We start from the raw sequence: 20,403 nt of genomic DNA, 5'->3' as shown, positions 1-20,403 counted from the left end.
TCAGTGTCTGGGCCGAGCGATGGGGGTGGAGACGCTCCTTTGGGGCTGCCTTCAGATGTCTTCTAAAGCCTTTATACTTGCTTGTCTCCGTGGCACAGGCGTGGCATTACTCCATACCCTCCAGGATTTCTCAGGGGAAAATAGGGATGTCTTAAGGAAAAGCAGGACATTCTTAGATCAAATCAGAAACCAGGTCAGCTTCTGTAAATCTGGAAGGAGGAGCTTTGGCGCAGGGTATAAAAGGCTCCAGCCCTGGAAGGAGCTCCAGATCAGCCCAGAAGGTTTTCTCCAGCAGCCCAGAGAAGCTCCCAGCCCACAGCCAGCCTTGGGTGGGGATTCCCTGGGTGAGTAAGTCCAGGGGTGGTTGCCTCTCTAAGCAGGTTGGGCAGGTGCTCCTCTTTCCACCTGGATAATAACCAGCCATGCCTCTCCCTTTCTCCTTCCTTCCTTCCTTTGTTCCTTCTCTGCACCCTGCTGGTGGTCTTCCCCTGGTGCCGGAGGCTCTTCGGTCGCATAGAGAACCCTCTCCAGCTCTCCCTCTCATTAGGATCCTCTCCAGCCCTCCTTGCACGAGGTCAAGGAGGCTTTTTCCGAGCTGCGTGAACTGCTGTGCGACAAGCTCCACATGGACCCCCACAACTTCAGGGTGAGGCTGCTCCCCCGCCCCAAGGGGCTGCCGGGGTGGGGGGGACTGGGGGTGCCCTGTGTGTGTGTTTGTCACTCTGGGTGGCTTACAGGACATAAAACATGGTAAAACATTAGACATTAAAAATTTCCTGCTACAGGGTTGCCTTCAGATTTCAGTTAGTTGTTTATTTCCTTGACATCTGGTGGGAGGGCATTCCACATGGCGGGCGCCACAACCGAGAAGGCCCTCTGCCTGGTTCCCTGTAACCTCACCTCTCACAGGGAGGGAACTGCCAGAAGGGAGCTGGACCTCAGGGTTTGGGCTGAACAATGGGGTATACAGGGCTGAAGCCTTTTAGGGCTTTCAAGGTCAACACCAAAACTTTGAATTGTGCTCGGTGGTCTTAGCAGCCCCTCCCAGTCACCGGTCCAGCTGCCGCATTCTGGATTAGTTGCAGTTTCCGTATCACCTTCAAAGGTAGCCCCACATAGATTGCATTGCAGTAGTCCAAGTGGGAGATAACTGGAGCATGCACCACTCTGGAAAGACAGTCAGGTAGGGTCTCATCCTGCGCACCTTCAAAGGTGCATTGCAGTAGTCCAAGCGGGAGATAACCAGAGCATGGACCACTCTGGCCAGACAGTCCACTGAGGCGTTCCCAAAGTAAAGGAAGGATTGAACTCTGATTAATAAGAATACACACAGAGGCTTGAACCAGCAAGACTTTGGGAAGGGTGAGTATAATAATCTCTCTCTGTGTGTGTGCCTCCAGCCCCAGGCCCAGGTCGTTTTATTCACAAAAGAACTTTTTACAGAGTGTTCGTAAGAACCAATCAGATTTCTTCTGAGCATTTCAACAAACCCACGTAGGGACAAAGTTAAACTACAAACACTAGTTAGGCATGCATACTTTTGGGTAAATGAAGAAGAACTACAAGGGATCAGGGAGTTCCCCATACCCACCTGCCCCAAGTCTGTTGGGTGTAGTGAAGGGTTAACCTTCTGTGCCTCGAGACTGAGGGGACGGGACTGAGGGAAGTAAGCCAGGATGTGATGAAAGCAGCTTCGAATGCTGTGTGAGTTCAGTGGAAATACAAAGCAGCAGTTCTGCTGTTGTGTAGCTGCTAGCAGAGGCAGAAACATGCAGCTCCACTCAGAGGGAATTTGACTGTGTAAATACATGTCTTTTGTGACAATAAAGAGACTTTAGAACAGAAGCAACGTTTTGGGAAGTGCTCTTTCAATCACACGCCTGCTGTGCTACTTTGCTAATTGCTTTATGACCTGCAGAGGCTCGCAGGGGGAAGCGTGCTGGACGCCGAACAATAAAGCAATAAATCTACCGAAAAGGTTATCGGAAGAGGTCATCGAATAACGGCCACCCTAAACAGTGCTTCTGTCTTGTCAGGATTCAACCTCAATCTGTTGAATGCGTTGTGGGATCTGTTGTGGGGAGAGGGTGACTCACACATGGGCCCCCTGGCAGAAGGAGTCACCCTCTCTTTTCTCTTCCAGCTCCTGGGCAATTTCCTCGTCATCGTCCTGCTACCCCCTCCCCCGGACAGGATTTCACCCCTGCTTACCACTATGCCTTCCACAAGCTGGTTGGGGTGATGGCTCATGCGCTGGCCCGCCAGTACCACTGAGACACCCCCAGGGAGAAGCGGCCAGCTCCTACTGATCTCACCACCCACCGGGTGGGGTGGGGGCCACCCCTTCTTGCCCCCATGTGACGCTTGACCCTCTAATAAATCCTCCCTCTGCAATATGACCTGGTTTCCTGTGTCCTCAATGTTCATAGCGGACTGATCCCCCCCATGTTCCAAGGCCCCCCCCCATCTCGATGGTCATCTCCCCACCCAGTTCTGGCCCTCACCCTTCTTCCTACTCTAGAGAAATTGGGGGCGAAAGACTCAGAGGGGGATGCGGACCCTTCCCCTGCTCTGGAATCCATCCCTCTGAATAAGGGGTGGGGGTATCAACATGGCCACCCAGGGAGACCCCCAAGGCCCTCCCCCCCCGCAATGCCCCTCCCTGCCTCTTTCCAGGTGGGTGTCGGGGATGGAGCTGCCTCCGAATCGGCAGGGAGAGGGGGGAATTCATTTCATTTTATCCATTTATTTCTTCATTAAATTTGTGGGTTCACAGGATGAAATTATGATATAAAAACACAAAACACATAATCAAATAAAAACAAATACAACCCAATAAACACCCCCGCCAACATATTTCACACCCATAATAACATCAAAGGAGTTTCCACCTTCATTGAAACATCAAACAAACAGATCCAAAGTAAAAGGCCTTGGGGACAGCGAAGCTGGCAAGTCGCCTTTTGGGGGTCCCAGAAGGAGGTCTATGGGGGGAAAGGGGCAGGTCTCCCTTAAGCTTCCGAGGGTATTGAAAGGGCATGATCTGCGGCCCTCCAATAATGTCTTTTGGGGGTTTGTGATCCGGGATGGAAATCCCTGTCTCCCAGACGAAGCAGAGGCGAGGTTCTCCCCCAGTCCCAGGCTTGGAAGCAGCCGCTCCCCCTGTGGCTTTTGTCCTTCTGACTGCCAGCCAGGTGTCCTCGGGCGCAGGGCAAGCGCCTTCCTGGCGCCCTCCGGCCATTCGCTGGCCCAGAAAGCTGCCTGGCTCCTTCAGCAAAGGATTTCAACCCTCGCTGGGTCCAGGAATGAGAAGGGACTCGCTCCAGCATCATACAGGCTAAGCCACCCACCCCAAACTCAATATTTTGAAATCACAAAGGAAGCTTAAGTATACAGAGGACATTTAGTGCAGCAAAGTGAACAAAACAATGATCTTAAAAAATCATCTTCAAGAAAACATTGCTTAAGGAGGTCAACTTTAAAACAGAGCAGAGCAGGAAGCTTGGAGACTTTAGCGAGGCACGTAGGCACTGGCGGAGGAAGAGGGGTGCGGGGGGAGCGCATCGCCCCCGGCAGTTGCATCCCGGTAGGGGGCCATCTCGGCAGACCCCCCACCCTCGGGCCCGTGCTGGGCACTATGCTCCTGCAAGTGGCATGCCTTGCCCCCAGGACGCGCGCCGGACCCCCGCCTGCTCTACGCCCCCCCCGTGCCGGAGCATGAAGCTCCCCCACTGCACGGATGGGGGTGTCATAGAAGCATAGAATGGTAGAGTCAGAAGGGGTCCCATGGTCATCTAGTCTGACCCCCTGCAATGCAGGAATCTTTTGCCCAACGTGGGGCTCATGACCCTGAGATTAAGAGTCTCCTGCTCTACCTGCTCAGATAGCAGTGGGGGGGGGGCAGAATATGTGCTCTCCATATGCCAGTGTCTTTCTTCATAGTCCCCCTCAGTCCCTGCCCTGCTCCTGAGCCTCCGGCTTCTCAGAGATGGGGGGCATGGGGGTGTATTTGTGTGTCAGGATTTCCTCGCTGCCCCCACCCCACACACTGGCCACGGTTTGCCTATCTTTCTCCTGAGTATGAGAAGCAGAATCCTTGGGAAGGAGGGCTACTCTCGAGGCTGTTTTTCTCTTGCACAAACACTGCCCCCTCTCCACCCCCCCGGGGGGGCTCATGGGCTCCCTGCTTTCTCACTGAGAGAGACATTGGATTGGGGGGGCACTCACTCCAAAGCTGGAGGGCTCTCTTCCCACTGCCAGGAAGGCCCCCTGCCTGGTTCCCTGTAGCTTCACATCTCGCAGTGAGGGGACCACCAGGAGACCCTTGGAGGAGGACCACAGTGTCCGGGCTGAGCGATGGGGGTGGAGACGCTCCTTTGGGGCTTCTCTGTCCAGGGCTGCCTTCAGATGCCTTCCAAAGGTTGCATAGTTGCTTCTCTGTGTGGCTCAGAGCCCACATAACTCCACACCTTCCAGTATTTCTCTGAGGACAATATCTATGCATATCTATGGTATGATAATGTCAAGTTCACAAAGGATTTGGAAACGACATGTTTCGTACGTATGAAGTATAGGAGAGACTGGGGGCCACCAGGTGGCGCATTGGAAGATGGCCGACAATAACATCTCTCCGACCCACACAAGGCAATTAAGAGGCTGCTATGGGAAGTATGCAGTCTTCCCGACCCCCCAAGGAGATGGGGGGGACTGCCTTGTCAGCGGTGGCCATAATGCACCCCCCGATTCGAGAGAAGGGGGTGCCCCGGTCACTTGGCACCAGCCCTCGGTGAAGTCGGCTCTTCCCGGACGCTGTCTCCAATCTGCGTGTGCTGGTTCGCTTTAGCTCGAAAATACAATTGGAAATATATTATTGGAAGAAGCTAAAGCACATACATCAAGCAAAGGTCGGGAGATAAGACTGCTGATTAATGGATCTCTGTGATCGGAGCGGCGGGCGAGGACAAATAAATCAAGCGATGAAGCGCCATTAAGAGATTGGTATGTCTGGAGTGAAGAAGGGGGGTGGAGGAAAAAACTTTTCTTTCCTTTGCCTTATGTGAGTATTAATAATCCTCCACCCCAAAGGAAGAAGACTAACAAGCTAAAGAAGGTTTTATAAGCAGGAACCCGATACTCTGGAGCATATATTTTTTTCCTGTGATTTTGGCAGTTATGCCAGAGGACAATTATTCGAGGCCCTAAAATTTAATAGGCAGATTTTTACACAACCAACTGTTCAGAACCTGCTGGCGGACAGCGATGATCGAGTCACTTTAATAGTGGCTGAATTTTTAAATGCTGTCCATGAAGAAAGAGTGGCCCATGATAAAGAGACTTAGTGGTTTTTAATGGTAGGTGTTGTTGTTGTGTTGTATTGTACTATCAATGTACATTGATTTATTTTTTGGAGTTAAGATTAGGACTGGGATAAATTGTGTTCACTGAGCCCGTATTTTATACAGTCTATATATGATGTTTGTATGTTAATTTGCGGTGTGCTATGCCTAATAAAGGATTTTGAATTGAATTGAAGGTTTTATCTAAGTATATCCACAAGGACCTGGCAGGATTTCTGCCTGGAAGACATATGAAAGACATTACAAATGTGTTGAATATCCTGGAAAAGATGGAAGCAAGAAAGAGTTGTAAAGCAATGTTAATGTGTATTGATGCAGAGAAGGCCTTTGACAATATATCTTGGAGTTTATGTTATATAATTTTGAGAGTATGGGGGTGGGCCAAGATTTTTAAATGGTATTAAAGGGATCTATCAGGAACAAAAAGCTAAAATTAATGTAAATAATGTGGTTTCAGAGGAAATTAGAATTGAGAAGGGAACCAGTTAAGGGTGCCCACTTTCCCCTCTGCTGTTTATTTCAGTTCTTGAGGTCTTGCTAAGTATGATTAGAAAGGATGAACAAATTAAAGGCATTACAGTAGGATCCAAACAATACAAATTAAAAGCCTTTGCGGATGACCTAGTATTGACATTACAAGATCCAGACTCCAGTGCGGCCAAAGCACTGGAGCTGATACAAGAGTTTGGTCTGGTAGCAGGATTTAAATTAAACAAGAGCAATACCAAAGTATTAGAGAAAAATCTGGATAATGATGAAAGAAAATTATTACAAGAAAAGACGAGCCTAGATATTGTGGAAAAAGTTAAATACTTGGGGGTGAATCTGTCTGGGGGAAATTTGAACTTATATGAAGACAATTATGAGAAATTATGGAATGAAATCAAGAGAGATTTGGAGATATGGTCAAATTTAAAATTGTCATTAATGGGCCGGGTTTCAGCGATTAAGATGAATGTGTTGCCAAAGATGCTTTTTTCGTTTCAAGCCCTACCAATTATAGACAATGTAAAATGATTTAAAGGATGGCAGAAAGCTCTGTCTAGATTTATCTGGCAGGGGAGGAAACCTAGAATTAAGTATAAATTACTCACAGACTCTAAAGAAAGAGGGGGATTTTTTCTGTCAGATTTAAAAATCTATTTTGAAGCAGCAGCTGGATTAAAGAGTGGGTGCAACTAGAAGATACAGATCTATTAGATTTGGAGGGTTTTGACAATGTGTTTGGTTGGAATGCATGTTTATGGTATGATAAGGTAAAGGCCCATAATGCTTTCAAAAATCATGTAATTAGGAAAACGTTGTATAATGTTTGGATAAAATATGAAGATCTTTTAGAAAGAAAGACACCCAGATGGCTTTCACCAATGGAGGCAAAGGCCCAGAAAAAGTTAGATATGGATACCAAATGGTTGAGATATTCTGATTTATTGTTGGAAGATGAAGAGGGATATAAATTAAAACCATTTGGACAAATTAAAGATAAGTTAAACTGGTTACATTACCACCAAATTAATTGTATAAAATGGATAAGAAAAATGGTTTTGCTTCTGAAAAATCCAAGGTGGAGACGCAGTAGTTGGATAATAAAGGTAAACATTTCTCGAAAATGTATAAGTTAATTGTTGGAGTGGCATACAGAAGATGAACAAGTTAAATCTGTGATGATAGATTGGGCAAGAGACGTAGGACACAATATAATGTTTGAGGATTGGGAAAGACTGTGGAAGAAAGGGGTCAAGTTCACTGCATGTACAGTGGTACCTCGGGTTACATACGCTTCAGGTTACAGACTCCGCTAACCCAGAAATCGTGCTCAGCAGCAGCAGGAGGCCCCATTAACTAAAGTGGTGCTTCAGGTTAAGAACAGACCTCCGGAACAGTTTCAGGTTAAGTATAGACATCCGGAACGAATTAAGTACTTAACCCGAGGTACCACTATACTGTGTTAAAGGGAAATATAATGAAAATGATGTACACATGGTATTTGACTCCTGTTAAATTAGCAAAGATATATCATAACTGGGATCATTTATGTTGGAAATGCAAAGAAAAGGAAGGAACTTTTTACCACATGTGGTGGACCTGCCCCAAGGTGAAAGACTTCTGGGAAAATATTTATAATGAACTGAAAATAATGTTGAAATATACATTTATAAAGAAACCAGAGGCCTTTCTTCTTGGAATAACAGGTTTGGAATTGCCCAAGAAAGATCTTAAGTTGTTTTTGTATGAAACAACTCCTGCTTGAATATTATTAGCTAAAAAGTGGAAAACCCAAGAATTATGGATGGTGGATTTTTGGAGCTAGTCGACCTAACTGGAGGAGTCTGCTACCAGAAGAAGGAGGAGTATCCGGAAGAATGGACAAAATTTTATGATTATTTAGCTAAGTTTGTGAAGTTAAATTAATTGGAAATAGCTTGCAGGAAACAGATTGGCTTAGGAATTAATATAAGTTAAGTGATGCTGAACATGTTTAATTTTGAATTGATAAGATATAAGGATGTTAATAGACTAAGTTAAGTTCATAAGAATTATGATTTGGAAAGCCGTTAAAAGGATATGCATGGAAATTCAACCAAGGGGAAGCAAGGAAGTCATTTAACAATGTTAATAAGTGTAATTTTAATAAGGTTATAATTTATGTTTGTTTGTTTGCTTATAATTTTGTGAAAATTAATTTTAAAAAAATTGGGGAAAAACCTGTTTTTGTATGCAACTAGTGCAGGAAGAATATTACTAGCCCAAAGATGGAAGCATAACAGATTGGAGAACTGGGCACAAGCTAACCAGATGAATTTCAACAGGGACAAATGTATTCTAAGGTTGTGGACTTAGGCAGGAAGAACCAGATGCACAAATATAGGATGGGGGAGACCTGGCTTACTAGCAGTGCATTTGAAAAGGACCTAGGGGTCTTGGTGGACCTCAAGCTCAACATGAGTCCAGACTGTGATGCAGCAGCAAAAAGGTCATGATGTTCTAGGCTGAATCCACAAAGGTCTAGCGTCCAGATCAAGAGAAGTCATAGTCCTGCTCTCTTCTGCCTTGGGCAGACCACACCTGGAAACGGTGTCCACTTCCGGTCACCACAGTTTAATAAGAAGTATGTGGACAAGCTGGAAGGTGTGCAGAGGAGGGTGACCAGGATGATCAAGGATCTGGAAGGTAAGCCGTATGAGGAGCAATTGAAGGAGCTGGGTATGATCAGCCTGGAAAAGAGGAGACCGAGAGGAGATACGATAGCCATCTTCAAATATCTCAAGGGTTGTCCCATAGAAGAGGGAATAACCTTGTTTTCTCCTGCTCTGGAGGGTAGGACTCAAACCAATGGCTTCAAGTATCAAGAAAGCAGATTCCAAATAAATGTTCGGAAAAGCTCTCTGTTTGGCAAGAGTAAGAGCTGTTTGGCAGTGGAACGGTCTCTCTTGGGAGAAGGTGGACTCTCCTTCCTTGGAGGTTTTGAAGCAGAGGTTGGAAGGCCCTCTGTCCTGCTGAGATTCCTGCATTGCTGGGGGTTGGACTAGATGACCCTTGGAGTCCCTTACAGCCCTGTGATTCAGTTTCTGGATCTCTTGTGTTATGTACTGAGTTGAATAGGATCCAAAATGCAGAAGTCTGGGGGCCACTAGGGGGCGCATTGGAAGATGGCCGACAATACCATCTCTCCGACCCACACGGGGTAATTAAGAGGCTGTTGTGGGAGTAGGCAGCCTCCCTTGTTGCCCCAAGGAAATGGGGAACGCTGCCCTTGCCTGCTGTGCCCATAAATCACCCCTTAATTCGAAAGAAGGGGGTGAGGGCCCTAGGCAGAATGCCCCCGTGTGGACCTCGGCTCTCCTGGACGCTGTCTCTGATCGCGCACTAGTTGCAGCAATTTGGAATAATTAATTACAAAAGAAGCAAATGCACATATTTCAAGTGAAGAAGGGGAGTGAAGTCTGCTAATTTAAGTGACCTCTGCGAAAGAAGACGACGGGCTGGAGAAACAGGAATATTTTACAATGAAGATACACCAAAGGCTGGGTATGTTGACAATGGGGCTGAATTGGGGGGGGGGGACCTTTTTTACCTTCCTTCTATGTGATTTACAAGAACCCCTCCTCATTAGAACCGTCGGTTGAACTGACCCAAGCAGGATGATTAAGGTCTGTGTGGAGATAAACTTTAACCAAAAGTATGCTTTATGGAGACCGAGAAGCAATAAGAGCTTTTGGGAATGGCGCAGCAATTAATTCGGAGTCGCCATCTTGCCAAAGGATTTATAGCCGGGAGGAAGAATGGACTTGTTTTCAGACTGCATTCCTAGTGAATCTCCTCAGAGAAGAGGAGAAAGGAGGCAGATTGGTGAAGATTAATGACGCTAAGACTGTTTTGATGTATGGAAGTGATGTTATATGAAAAACGTCTGGATATGGCTACTGGATAAAAAAAAAAAAATATCCACGCAGGATTACAAACTGTTCTAACCAGCTTGCGGAGACTATCAGAGGTCACAAAGAGAAAGGAAAAATATATGAAAATAACAAGAAGAGATGTGGAAAAATAATAAGAAAGGACTGGATAGTACTGTGAACACCATAAGGTTAGATTTGTGGACATTAAACCAGCAGTAAGAAGCAAAAAGTTGATTGGATCCCTTTGGATCTTGAAATATGGGTACCCCCAACAAAAATGTAAAATTTGGCTGATGTAATCTCCACAAACTCCTGGTCTCCTCTCCTTCCTCCCCCGTAAACGCCTAAATCTTCCTGCTTAGCAGACGTCGGTCCAGTTGTCCCCCCTCTTTTCTTCTTTACTGCTTTTCTTTCTCAGGAGAAAGTCCCAAGGGGGGGTCGAAATCCCTCAAAAGTCCCTCAAGGTTGTTGCTCTCCATCTTCTTTCAGGCAAAGTCCAGACTTCTAAAACTAATCCATCGCAAAGAGGCAAATTGAAAGTCCGCTCCTCCCGAAATCTTTGCATTCCTTGCTTCAGGGGAAGGGAGATCCCGAAAAAGCCCCATAATTTAAAAGATTCCCTCCCGTCCTTGCCCCGTTCAAGCAAAGCAGAAATCGGCGTCTCCCCAAAGAGATGCTTTTCTCCTGCAGCAGAAATCAGGATCTCTTCCACGGGGCGTGTGCCTCTTCGCTTGCCAATTGTGTCCCCATTCAAAGCTCTTCCCCGCCCTCCCCACGGGACTTGGCCAGGGCTCTTCGGGGACAGTTTGAAATCCTTTGGTGAAGAAGCCAGGCAGCTTTCTGGGCCAGCGAATGGCCGGAGGGCGCCAGGAAGGCGCTTGCTCTGCGCCCGAGGACACCTGGCTGGCAGTCAGAAGGACAAAAGCCACAGGGGGAGCGGCTGCTTCCAAGCCTGGGACGGGGGGAGAACCTCGCCTCTGCTTCGTCTGGGAGACAGGGATGTCCATCCCGGATCACAAACCCCCCAAAATAAATTAAGGGACGAGCGGGGGTCGTGCCCTTTCGACACCCTCGGAAGGTTAGGGGAGACCTGCCCCTTTCCCCCCCATAGACCTCCGCCTGGGACCCCCAAAGGGCGACTTGCCGGGTTCGCTGCCCCCAAGGCGTTTTATTTTGGATCGCTATGTCTGATGCTCCTATGAAGGTGGTAAACTCCTTTGATGTTATTATGGGTGTGAAATATGTAGGCGGGGGTGTTTATTGGGTTGTATTTGTTTTTATTTGATTATGTGTTTTGTGTTTTATATCGTAATTTCATCCTGTGAACCCACAAATTTAATGAAGAAATAAATGGATAAAACGAAATGAATTCCCCCCTCTCCCTGCCGATTCGGAGGCAGCTCCGCCCCCGACACCCATCTGGAAAGAGGCAGGGAGGGGCATTGCGGGGGGGGGAGTGGCCCTTGGGGGTCTCCCTGGGTGGCCATATTGGTACCCCCACCCCTTATTCTGGGGGATGGAATCCAGAGCAGGGGAAGGGTCCGTATCCCCCTGACTCTCTCACCCCCAATTTCTCCAGAGTAAGAAGAACAGAGAGGGCAACAGACTAGGGTCAAACACCAAGAAATGGGTGGGGAGACAACCAATAAGACCGGGGGGGGGGCCCTGGGAGCATCTGTGGGGGGAGGGGGGGACGTTGCCATGAATTTTGGGGATAAAATATTTGGGGACACAGCAGGGGTCTCTGGCTCTGAAAAGCACTGCAGCTTGGGGGGGGGGCAAAATGCCATAGCGCCCTAAAACCCCCCACTGGTGCTTAATGATTCCTCTTGAGTGACAGAGAAGACCCCCCATTCCACGCCCCCCAACTAACCCCCCACCCCCAGGCCTGTCCCCTCCCTCCGTCCCAGAGAAGAAGACACAGGAAGCCAGGTCAGATGCAGAGGGAGGATTTATTAGAGGGTCAAGCGTCACATGGGGGCTGGAAGGGGTGGCCCCCACCAAACCTGGTGGGTGGTGAGAGCAGAAGGAGGCGGCCGCTTCTCCCTGGGGGGTGTCTCAGTGGGACCGGCAGGCCAGCGCATGAGCCACCACCCTGACCAGCGTGTGGAAGGCATGGTGGCAAGCAGGGGTGAATTCCTGTCCCAAGGGGGTGATGAGGACTTCGAGAGGAGCTGGAAGAGAAAAGAGGGGGTGACTCCTTCTGCCAGGGGGCCCATGTATGGGACACCCTCTCCCCACAACAGATCCCACAGCAGATTCAACAGACTGAGGCTGAATCCTGACAAAACAGAAGTACTGTTTTGGGGGGACAGGAGGCAGGCAGGTGTGGGGGACTCCCTGGTCCTAAATGGGGTAACTGCGCCCCTGAAGGATCAGGGGCGCACCTTGGGAGTCATTTTGGACTCACATCTGTCCATGGAGGCACAGGTCATTTCTGTGTCCAGGGCAGCTGTCTCCCAGCTCCATCAGGTCCACAGGATGAGACCCCACCCGCCCTCAGCTTGTCTCGCCAGAGTGGTGCATGCTCTGGCTATCTCCCGCTTGGACTACTGCAATGCACTCTATGTGGGGCTACCTTTGAAGGCAACCCTTTTGGTGGTTCCCTCCCTGTGAGAGGTGAGGTTACAGAGAAGCAGGCAGAGAGCCTTCTCGGTTGTGGCCCCCACCCTGTGGAATGCCCTCCCACCAGATGTCAAGGAAATAAAAAACTAACTGAAATCAGAATGCAACCCTGTAGCAGGAAATGTCTAATGTCTTACCATGTTTTATGTCCTGTAAGCCACCCAAAGTGACACACACACACACACACACACACACACACACAGACAGACACACACGGCACCCCCAGTCCCCCCCCCCCCGCCAGGCAGCCCCTTGGGGCGGGGGAGCAGCCTCACCGTGACGTTGGCGGGGTCCACGTGGAGCTTGTCACAGAGCAGTTCACGCAGCTCGGAAGAAGCCTCCTTGACCTTGTGCAAAGAGGGCTGGAGAGGTTCCTAATGAGAGGGAGGGGCTGGAGAGGTCCCCGAAGTTAGACGAACAAACGCGCGGTCCAGGGGAAGACGATCATCGTGCTGAAGAGAAGGAAGGAAGGGAGGGAGGGAGGGAGGGAGGGAGGGAGGAAGGAAGGAAGGAAGGAAGGAAGGAAGGAAGGAAGGATAAAAAGAGAGGCATGGATGGTTATTATCCAGGTGGAAAGAGGAGTTTCTGCCCAACCTGCCTAGAGAGGCAACCAGCGCCTGGCCTTACCAGGTAAGGACCTCCCCACCCAAGGTGGGCACCTCCATTGTCATCCCCATAGTGATGATGGGCTGCATCTCTTCGACCTGGATGACTGGCTGTGGGCTGGGAGCTTCTCTCGGCTGCTGGAGAAAACCTTCTGGGCTGAGCTGGAGCTCCTTCCAGGGCTGGAGCCTTTTATACCCTGCGCCAAAGCTCCTCCTCCCAGATTTACAGAAGCTGTCCTGGTTTCTGATTTGATCAAAGAATGCCGTGATTTTCCTTTAGACATGCCTATTTTCCTCTGAGAAATCCTGGAGGGTATGGAGTAATGCCACCCCTGTGCCACGGAGACAAGCAAGTATAAAGGCTTTAGAAGACTTCTGAAGGCAGCCCCAAAGGAGCGTCTCCACCCCCATCGCTCGGCCCGGACACTGTGGTCCTCCTCTGGTGACTCAGCCACAGGGTACCAGGCAAAGGGCCTTCTTGGCAGTGGCTCCCTCCCTGTGGAAAGACATCAGATGTCAACCTGGGTGGCCTGAAAGACAGACTAGACAGATTCATGGAGGAGAAGCTCTAATGGCTCCTAGTCCGGCTGGCTCTGCTCTCCCTTCACCATCAGAGGCAGCGATGCTTCTGAATCCCATGTGTGTATTTGCCTTGACTGATTCCGGGGACATTTCAAGGGGCGCAGAATCATCTTTCTCCTGAGAAACGCCTGCCTGGGACCTGACCTTTTCTGGCTGTAGGACTTTGGGTCACTTTAGAAGTCCTCAATTCTTTCTTCACTCCTTCCCCCTTTTGTACACCTGTTCTGCTTCAAAGCCCATATTCTGAGCGAATCTCTTGCTCAGGGATGGGGAATCTGAGGTCTTCTGGATGTGGTCTGACTCTGCTTCCCATTGGCAGGCTGTGGGCTCCCAATCCCTGCCCTTTTTTAACCTCCCTGTCTTCCTACCTTTGCCGCTTCCAACTCTCCCTCTGCTGTTCTCTCCCCACGCTGTCAAACCTGAATGTGGCTCCCTGGGGCAGAGTCCTGTCCTACATTCCAAGGGCCCTCAGTTGATAAATGGTGAAATAATAACCATCATCTGTAAGTGCAATTAATTATCCTCAATGGGCTCAATTATCCTCAAGCGATTGCAACTCTGTTTGCAATGCTTTCTTGGGCCCTGGTACAGATCAGGGCATGTGGCCAGGATTGCCCAGGGCCACCCCTGTCATTGGGAGTGAGGTGGCTGCTTCAGGGGCAGATGCTGGGCTGGAGGACACAGTGGTGAGGCATCGTAGGACAAACACAGCCTGCCACCCCCAAGCTGGCTTGCTGCCTTCAGGTGCAGGAGAGAACATTGTCCCATCTCCAGCACTGAAGAAAGAGATTCAGCTTCCAGCTGAATCATGGGAGCTGCAGTTTGTTAAGTATTGTGGCTCTTTGAGGGGGTCAACTACCCTTCCCAGAAGACTTTGGGGGAAATCATGTGCTTTCCCTGTACGTTGAGTCCAGAGCCTGAGAAGATTTGGGTTTCCCCATCCTTGCTGAGGGTGGAGACAAAACCCATCACCCTCATGCCCTGGCGGAGCACCATCAGTGACAGAGCACTGGGCTAAATGGAGCTTGGTCCAATCTGACAGGGCAGTTTCAAATTTCCCAGGAACTCGCCCTAAAGCCCTGCCAGAGGTATCTATTTCTCTGTGATGGAAGTTACCTGTGAGTAAAAGGGTAAAGGTAAAGGGACCCCTGACCATTAGGTCCAGTCGTGGCCGACTCTGGGGTTGTGGCGCTCATCTCGCTTTATTGGCCGAGGCAGCCGACATACAGCTTCAGGGTCATGTGGCCAGCATGACTAATCCGCTTCTGCCGAACCAGAGCAGTGCATGGAAATGCTGTTTACCTTCCTGCCACAGCGGTACCTATTTATCTACTTGCACTTTGACGTGCTTTCGAACTGCTGGGTTGGCAGGAGCAAGGACCAAACAACAGGAGTTCACCCCATCACGGGGATTTGAACCTCTGACCTTCTGATCAGCAAGTCCTAGGCTCTGTGGCTTAACCCACAGCGCCACCCACATCCCAATATCTGTGAGTAAGACCCATCAAATTCAAGAAGACACCCCTCTAGCTAGACACGCCGACAACTGTGCTGTTACTTGTTGCCCTCAAATCCCATTTATATTGGCCATGATTAACATGATTAACTTGATGGACATCCCTGTCTCCCAGACGAAGCAGAGGCGAGGTTCTCCCCCAGTCCCAGGCTTGGAAGCAGCCCCTCCCCCTGTGGCTTTTGTCCTTCTGACTGCCAGCCAGGTGTCCTTGGACGCAGAGCAAGCGCCTTCCTTGCACCCTCAGGCCATTCGCTGGCCCAGAAAGGTGCCTGGCTCCTTCAGCAAAGGATTTCACCCCTCTCTGGGTCCAGGAATGAGAAGGGACTCACTCCAGCATCCTACTGGCTAAGCCACCCACCCCAAACTCAAAACAATATTTCAGAATAAGATATTACATTCTCAGCAGCAGAAGAAGACCTTTCCGTGGCCCTTGGGCACAGTGGCTACCAGGCTCCCTTAAGCCAGTCCATGTCACACTGTCAAATGCCACATGGGGGGAAACCGGACCCCATCCTCTGGGGCCGCACTCCTGCATGAATCACGTGACCCACACAAGGTCCCTGGCCCCCCAATGTGCTTTTTTCGAGGGGAGATTGCATTCCGACATCGCCTAAGAGCAGGGGGCCCCAAATGACTGCCATGCTCACGCAGGGAAATATGAGATGTCCCGTTTGTTCTGGCACAGTTGAGGGGATATGCTCTGAGCCACTGAGTGCCTGTGACTGGGGGTGGGGAGAGCAAAGCACGGGAGGGTGAGGGGGGCTGGGGGGCTTCCGTTGGACATCCGGTTGGCCAGTGGGAGCAATGGGAGCCAAGATCTCCTCATTTGTTTATTTCCTTCATTCATAGGTATTTATAAAAATATTTCACATTTATTTATAAAAATATTGGTACACCACTGTGTCATACAAAAGTATATCCAGGAGATTTACCTCAATAAAGACATAATACCTGTTTAACCTTTGAAAAAGTGAACAACAGACATCAATTAACCATTTGCAAAACGATGCGTTCTTAATTGCCTGCACAGTCTGGGAGGAATAGAAATGTTTTCAGCAGGCAACTACAGCTTTGCATGGAAGGTGCCCCCTGAATCTCCAGTGGCAGAGAGTTCCACTGGCCTGAGGACACGAAAGGTTCAATTTCTCTCTGTTGTCAAACGGGTTTCTCCAACAACCAGCGATGCTCCTGCAGACTGAGTTATGCTCCTTTTATTCCAATGCTCGCTTGGCGAAAGTATATTTTTGCTGTGTCGGAATCGCTGCTGCTTGGGTGATCTGCAGCAGAGTCATTTTCACCTCCTCCTGAGCAACAGGTCGGCCGCTTGCAGCTGGAGCTATCAGGGGGAGCCAGGCCTGACTCAGCAGGAGGCTGGGCAGATCTGCAAAGTCATCCCTGCATATGGAGCTCATGCAGCAAGCCGGGGGGGGGGGGGAGCCCATGGGTGGTCAAGAGAAGGGGCTGCAGGATCAGGACCCCGGAGCAGGGACCGTGCACCACAGCCTTGCAGAAAGGGATGCCTGAGCAGCTCCTGTTCCAGCCCTGTGAAGAAAGCAAGGGGAGCTCTGAGTGGAGAGAAGAGGCAGCTACAAGGAGCCATGATAGGACGGCATCATCATCATCATCATCATCATCATCATCATCCAGATTGGTAGGCCACCCTATACCCGCAGGTCTCAGGCGGTTCACAGGGTAAAATCACAACGTAAAAACGCGAAATGCATATTAAAAACAGAAGCAGCCCAATATGTGCCATGGACTTGGGGAGTGTTGAAGGAGAGGCAGCTGTTGTCGGGTGCAGGATAAAGGGCCAAGGAGACTTGCGATAAACCCATGCCCAGAAGCTCGCCTCTGCTTTGACCTTGCCCAGCTCCTAGGGTCTTTGTGAGGATTAATTGGGACAAGAAGACCCATATCCCAAACTCCTTCGCAGATTACTAGGACACAACGAGGATCGATAAACGAGAGACTACTCCTAGTTCTAAGCATGACATTCAAGGCAGGCCCTGCAAGCGTCCCTATTCCCCAGTTTCTGATTTGATCCCGGAATGTCCCACTTTCCCTTAGGATATCCCTGTTTTCATCGGGGAAATGTTGGAGGGTATGGAGTTATGCAACCCCTGAGCCAAGGAAATAAGTAACTATACGACCTTTAGAAGACATCTGAAGGCAGCCCTGGAAAGGGAAGTTTGTGAATGTTTTATTGTGTTTTTGTATATGTTGGAAGCCGCCGAGAGTGGCTGCGGAAACCCAGTCCGATGGGCAGGGCATGAATTATATTCTCTTATGGAATAGGATGTCCCTATTTCCACCAGACGGAGAGGGATGTCAGGGCAGCCGGCACTTTGATGCAACAGCCATGTGGCATCCATTAAGAGGGACCGCTGCCCAATCGACTGTTTCAGCCCACTCCCCAGCCTGGTGCCAACGCCATGCCGCCCACAGTGTTTGCGCAACGCACAAGTTACGACAGCCGTCCTTGCACTGAGTCCCACGTGCCAAGTTACTAGCAGAGCAGGTTGGCTTTGCAAGAGCCAAGAGATCCAGAAACTTAATCGTAGACCTGTAAGGGACTCCAGGGGTCATCTAGTCCTGCCCCCTGCAAAGCAGGAATCTCAGCTGAAGCATCCCTGGCAGTTGGCTATCCAAACTCTGCTTCAAAACCTCCAAGGAAGGAGAGTCCACCTCCGCTTGTGGGAGTCTGTTGCACTGCTGAACTGTTCTTACTGTCAGAGAGCTTTTCCGAATGATCAGCCAGAATCTCCTTTCTTGCATCTTCAAGCCTTTGATTCGAGTCCTGCTCTCCAGAGCAGGAGAAAACAAGCACGCTCCTTCCTCCATGGGACAACCCTTGAGATATTTGGATATGGCTCTCATATCTCCTCTCAGTCTCCTCTTCTCCAGGCTTAACATACCCAGCTCCTTCAACCGCTCCTCATACGGCTTGCCTTCCAGACCCTTGATCACCCTGGTCTCCCTCCTCTGCACACCTTCCAGCTTGTCCACCTCCTTCTTAAAGTGTGGTGCCCAGAAGTGGGGACAGTGTTCCAGGTGTGGTCTGACCAAGGCAGAAGAGAGCAGGACTATGACTTCCCTGGAGCTGGACACTAGACTTCTGTGGAAGCAGACTAGAATAGCATTCCCTTTTTTTGCTGCTGCATCACAGTGTTGAGCTTGTGGTCCACCAAGACCCCTAGATCCTTTTCACATGTACTGCTAGTAAGCCAGGTCTCCCCCACATTACATTGATTTTTATTTCTCCATTCCAATTATGCATAAAATAGTCTTTTCAAGTCTTTTGTGCTTTTTCATATATTTCTTGATCATCTAATAAATTATCATTCAATCTCCAACGAAAAGTCTATTCCTCTATTCCTCTAATCCTCTAATCCCAAAGAGTTTTTGGTTGACTGTTAAGGTCATTTTGAATCCCGATATGTGTTTTCTGCGGCATTAGCTACCATTCCCAGTTTGGTGTCATCTGCAAATTGCATGAGCATCCCCTCAATTCCTTCATACAAGTCCTTTATAAAGACGTCAAACAACAACAGACCCAGGACAGCACACTGCGCACACCACTTATCACTTCTCCCCAGGTTGATGAGGAACCATGAAGGAGTCCTCTTTGGGTTCGGTCAGTCAACCATCTACCAATCCACCAAATCGTTACCTTGTTCAATCTCCATTTCAACAGCTTCCTCGCTAGAATATCATGGGGGATTTTGTCAAAAGCCTCACTGAATTCAAGATAAACTATGTCCACAGCATTCCCCTGATCCACCAAGTTTGTAACTCCGTCTAGAAAAGAGAAAATATCAATCAGATTGGTCTGGCGGACTTATTTTGGGGAAACCTATGCTGGGTCTCAGTAATCGCAGCATCTTTTCCTAAATGCTCATAGACTGACTGTTGATGTATCTAACAGGCTGAGCAAAAGAGCAACTGCTCCGGCTTACCTTCCGCTTCAGTTGGGGAACTCAAGCCCAGATCCTCAGTTATAGACGGCCCCGAGAGCCCCTCTTGGCTCTGCAGATCAGCTCATCCAGCTGACGGGACAAAGGACCTTCCAGCCATCTTCAGCAGCCAGGATCACATACCCTCCAGCATTTCTCGTTGAGGGTCTTTTCTGCCTTGCAATGCACCAGTTACTCCACTAATGTTTTGATTTGCTTTTGCTAAGGAATTACGATTGCATCAACAGCAGAAACTTAAATCACCTGCAAATCACTTCTGCTCCTTGCACTGAATAACCTCGGGTGCCGTAGGTTTCTTGAGCTTAGATTTCTGTCAAGACACCGCTGACACTTTCACACGACTACACGCCCCAAGGTTGGTAGCAAGGATGAATCTTCAGTGGGAGATCTGCTCAGTTGTCTGCTGGGTGCCGTCTGGGGGACAGCCTGTCCTTTGGGTTGTTGGGAATGCATTCAGCCACGGTCTGGGTGTGTGTGTGTGTGTGTTTTCCCCATGGGCTCAAGTGTGTGCTGGGTGAATCCTTCAGACTCCGCAAAGGACACCCCCTTCCATCTCTGCTTTCTCTAGCAGCACTTGTCATGGCGGACGAGCATGGCCTTTCTTAATGGCGCTGCAACTTGCAAAGCTCATCAGGAACATAAGGGGGCAAAGTATTAGGCACCTCTGAGAAGCCCAGAAATGCTGCCTGATGGTTAGCAATGAATAATCTAGCACAGTCCTTCAAAGGAAGTCCCTATTATCCCCATTTGACAGATAAGAACATACAGTGGAATCCAAACTAAGTTTGTTGAGCTTAGAACTCATCAAAACCAAGTTAATCATGGCCAATATAAATGGGATTTAAGGGCAACAAGTAAGAGCGCAATGGTCGGCGTGTCTAGCTAGAGGGGTGTCTTCTTGAATTTGATGGGTCTTACTCACAGATATTGGGATGTGGGTGGCGCTGTGGGTTAAACCACAGAGCCAAGGACTTGCTGATCAGAAGGTCAGAGGTTCAAATCCCCGTGACGGGGTGAGCTCCTGTTGCTTGGTCCTTTCTCCTGCCAACCCAGCAGTTCGAAAGCACGTCAAAGTGCAAGTAGATAAATAGGTACCGCTCTGGCAGGAAGGTAAACAGTGTTTCCGTGCACTGCTCTGGTTCGCCAGAAGCGGATTAGTCATGCTGGCCACATGACCCTGAAGCTGTATGTCGGCTGCCTCGGCCAATAAAGCGAGATGAGCGCCACAACCCCAGAGTCGGCCACGACTGGACCTAATGGTCAGGGGTCCCTTTACCTTTACCCTTTTACTCACAGGTAACTTCCATCACAGAGAAATAGATACCTCTGGCAGGGCTTTAGGGC

The 20,403-nt window shown here is 49.3% G+C and overlaps 1 protein-coding gene and 1 long non-coding RNA gene across 4 annotated transcripts in view; one reads left to right on the top strand and one right to left on the bottom strand.

Annotated features, from left to right (window-relative positions):
• Nucleotides 1-19,191, bottom strand: part of LOC310675813 (uncharacterized protein) — a 52,703-nt gene extending 33,512 nt beyond the window's left edge. The window contains exon 1 of one of the 3 annotated variants that reach the window (XR_014510207.1): nt 19,042-19,191. The gene's annotated coding sequence lies outside the window, so the exon portion shown is untranslated. Of the gene's footprint in view, nt 1-16,202; nt 16,706-18,755; nt 18,869-19,041 lie in introns of those variants that run through there. The other 2 variants (XR_014510208.1, XR_014510209.1) reach the window with 2 other exon arrangements.
• Nucleotides 362-2,399, top strand: LOC310675843. Its single transcript, XR_014510226.1, has 2 exons — nt 362-646; nt 2,144-2,399. It is a non-coding gene; the product is annotated as an uncharacterized lncRNA (long non-coding RNA).
• Nucleotides 19,192-20,403: the final 1,212 nt, after the last annotated feature.

This window comes from Podarcis tiliguerta, assembly GCF_965153285.1.
Source record: "Podarcis tiliguerta genome assembly, chromosome: 4".
NCBI lineage: Eukaryota > Metazoa > Chordata > Lepidosauria > Squamata > Lacertidae > Podarcis > Podarcis tiliguerta.
The sequence above is the reverse complement of the archived record's forward strand: the minus strand, read 5'-3'. Positions and strand labels throughout refer to the sequence as shown.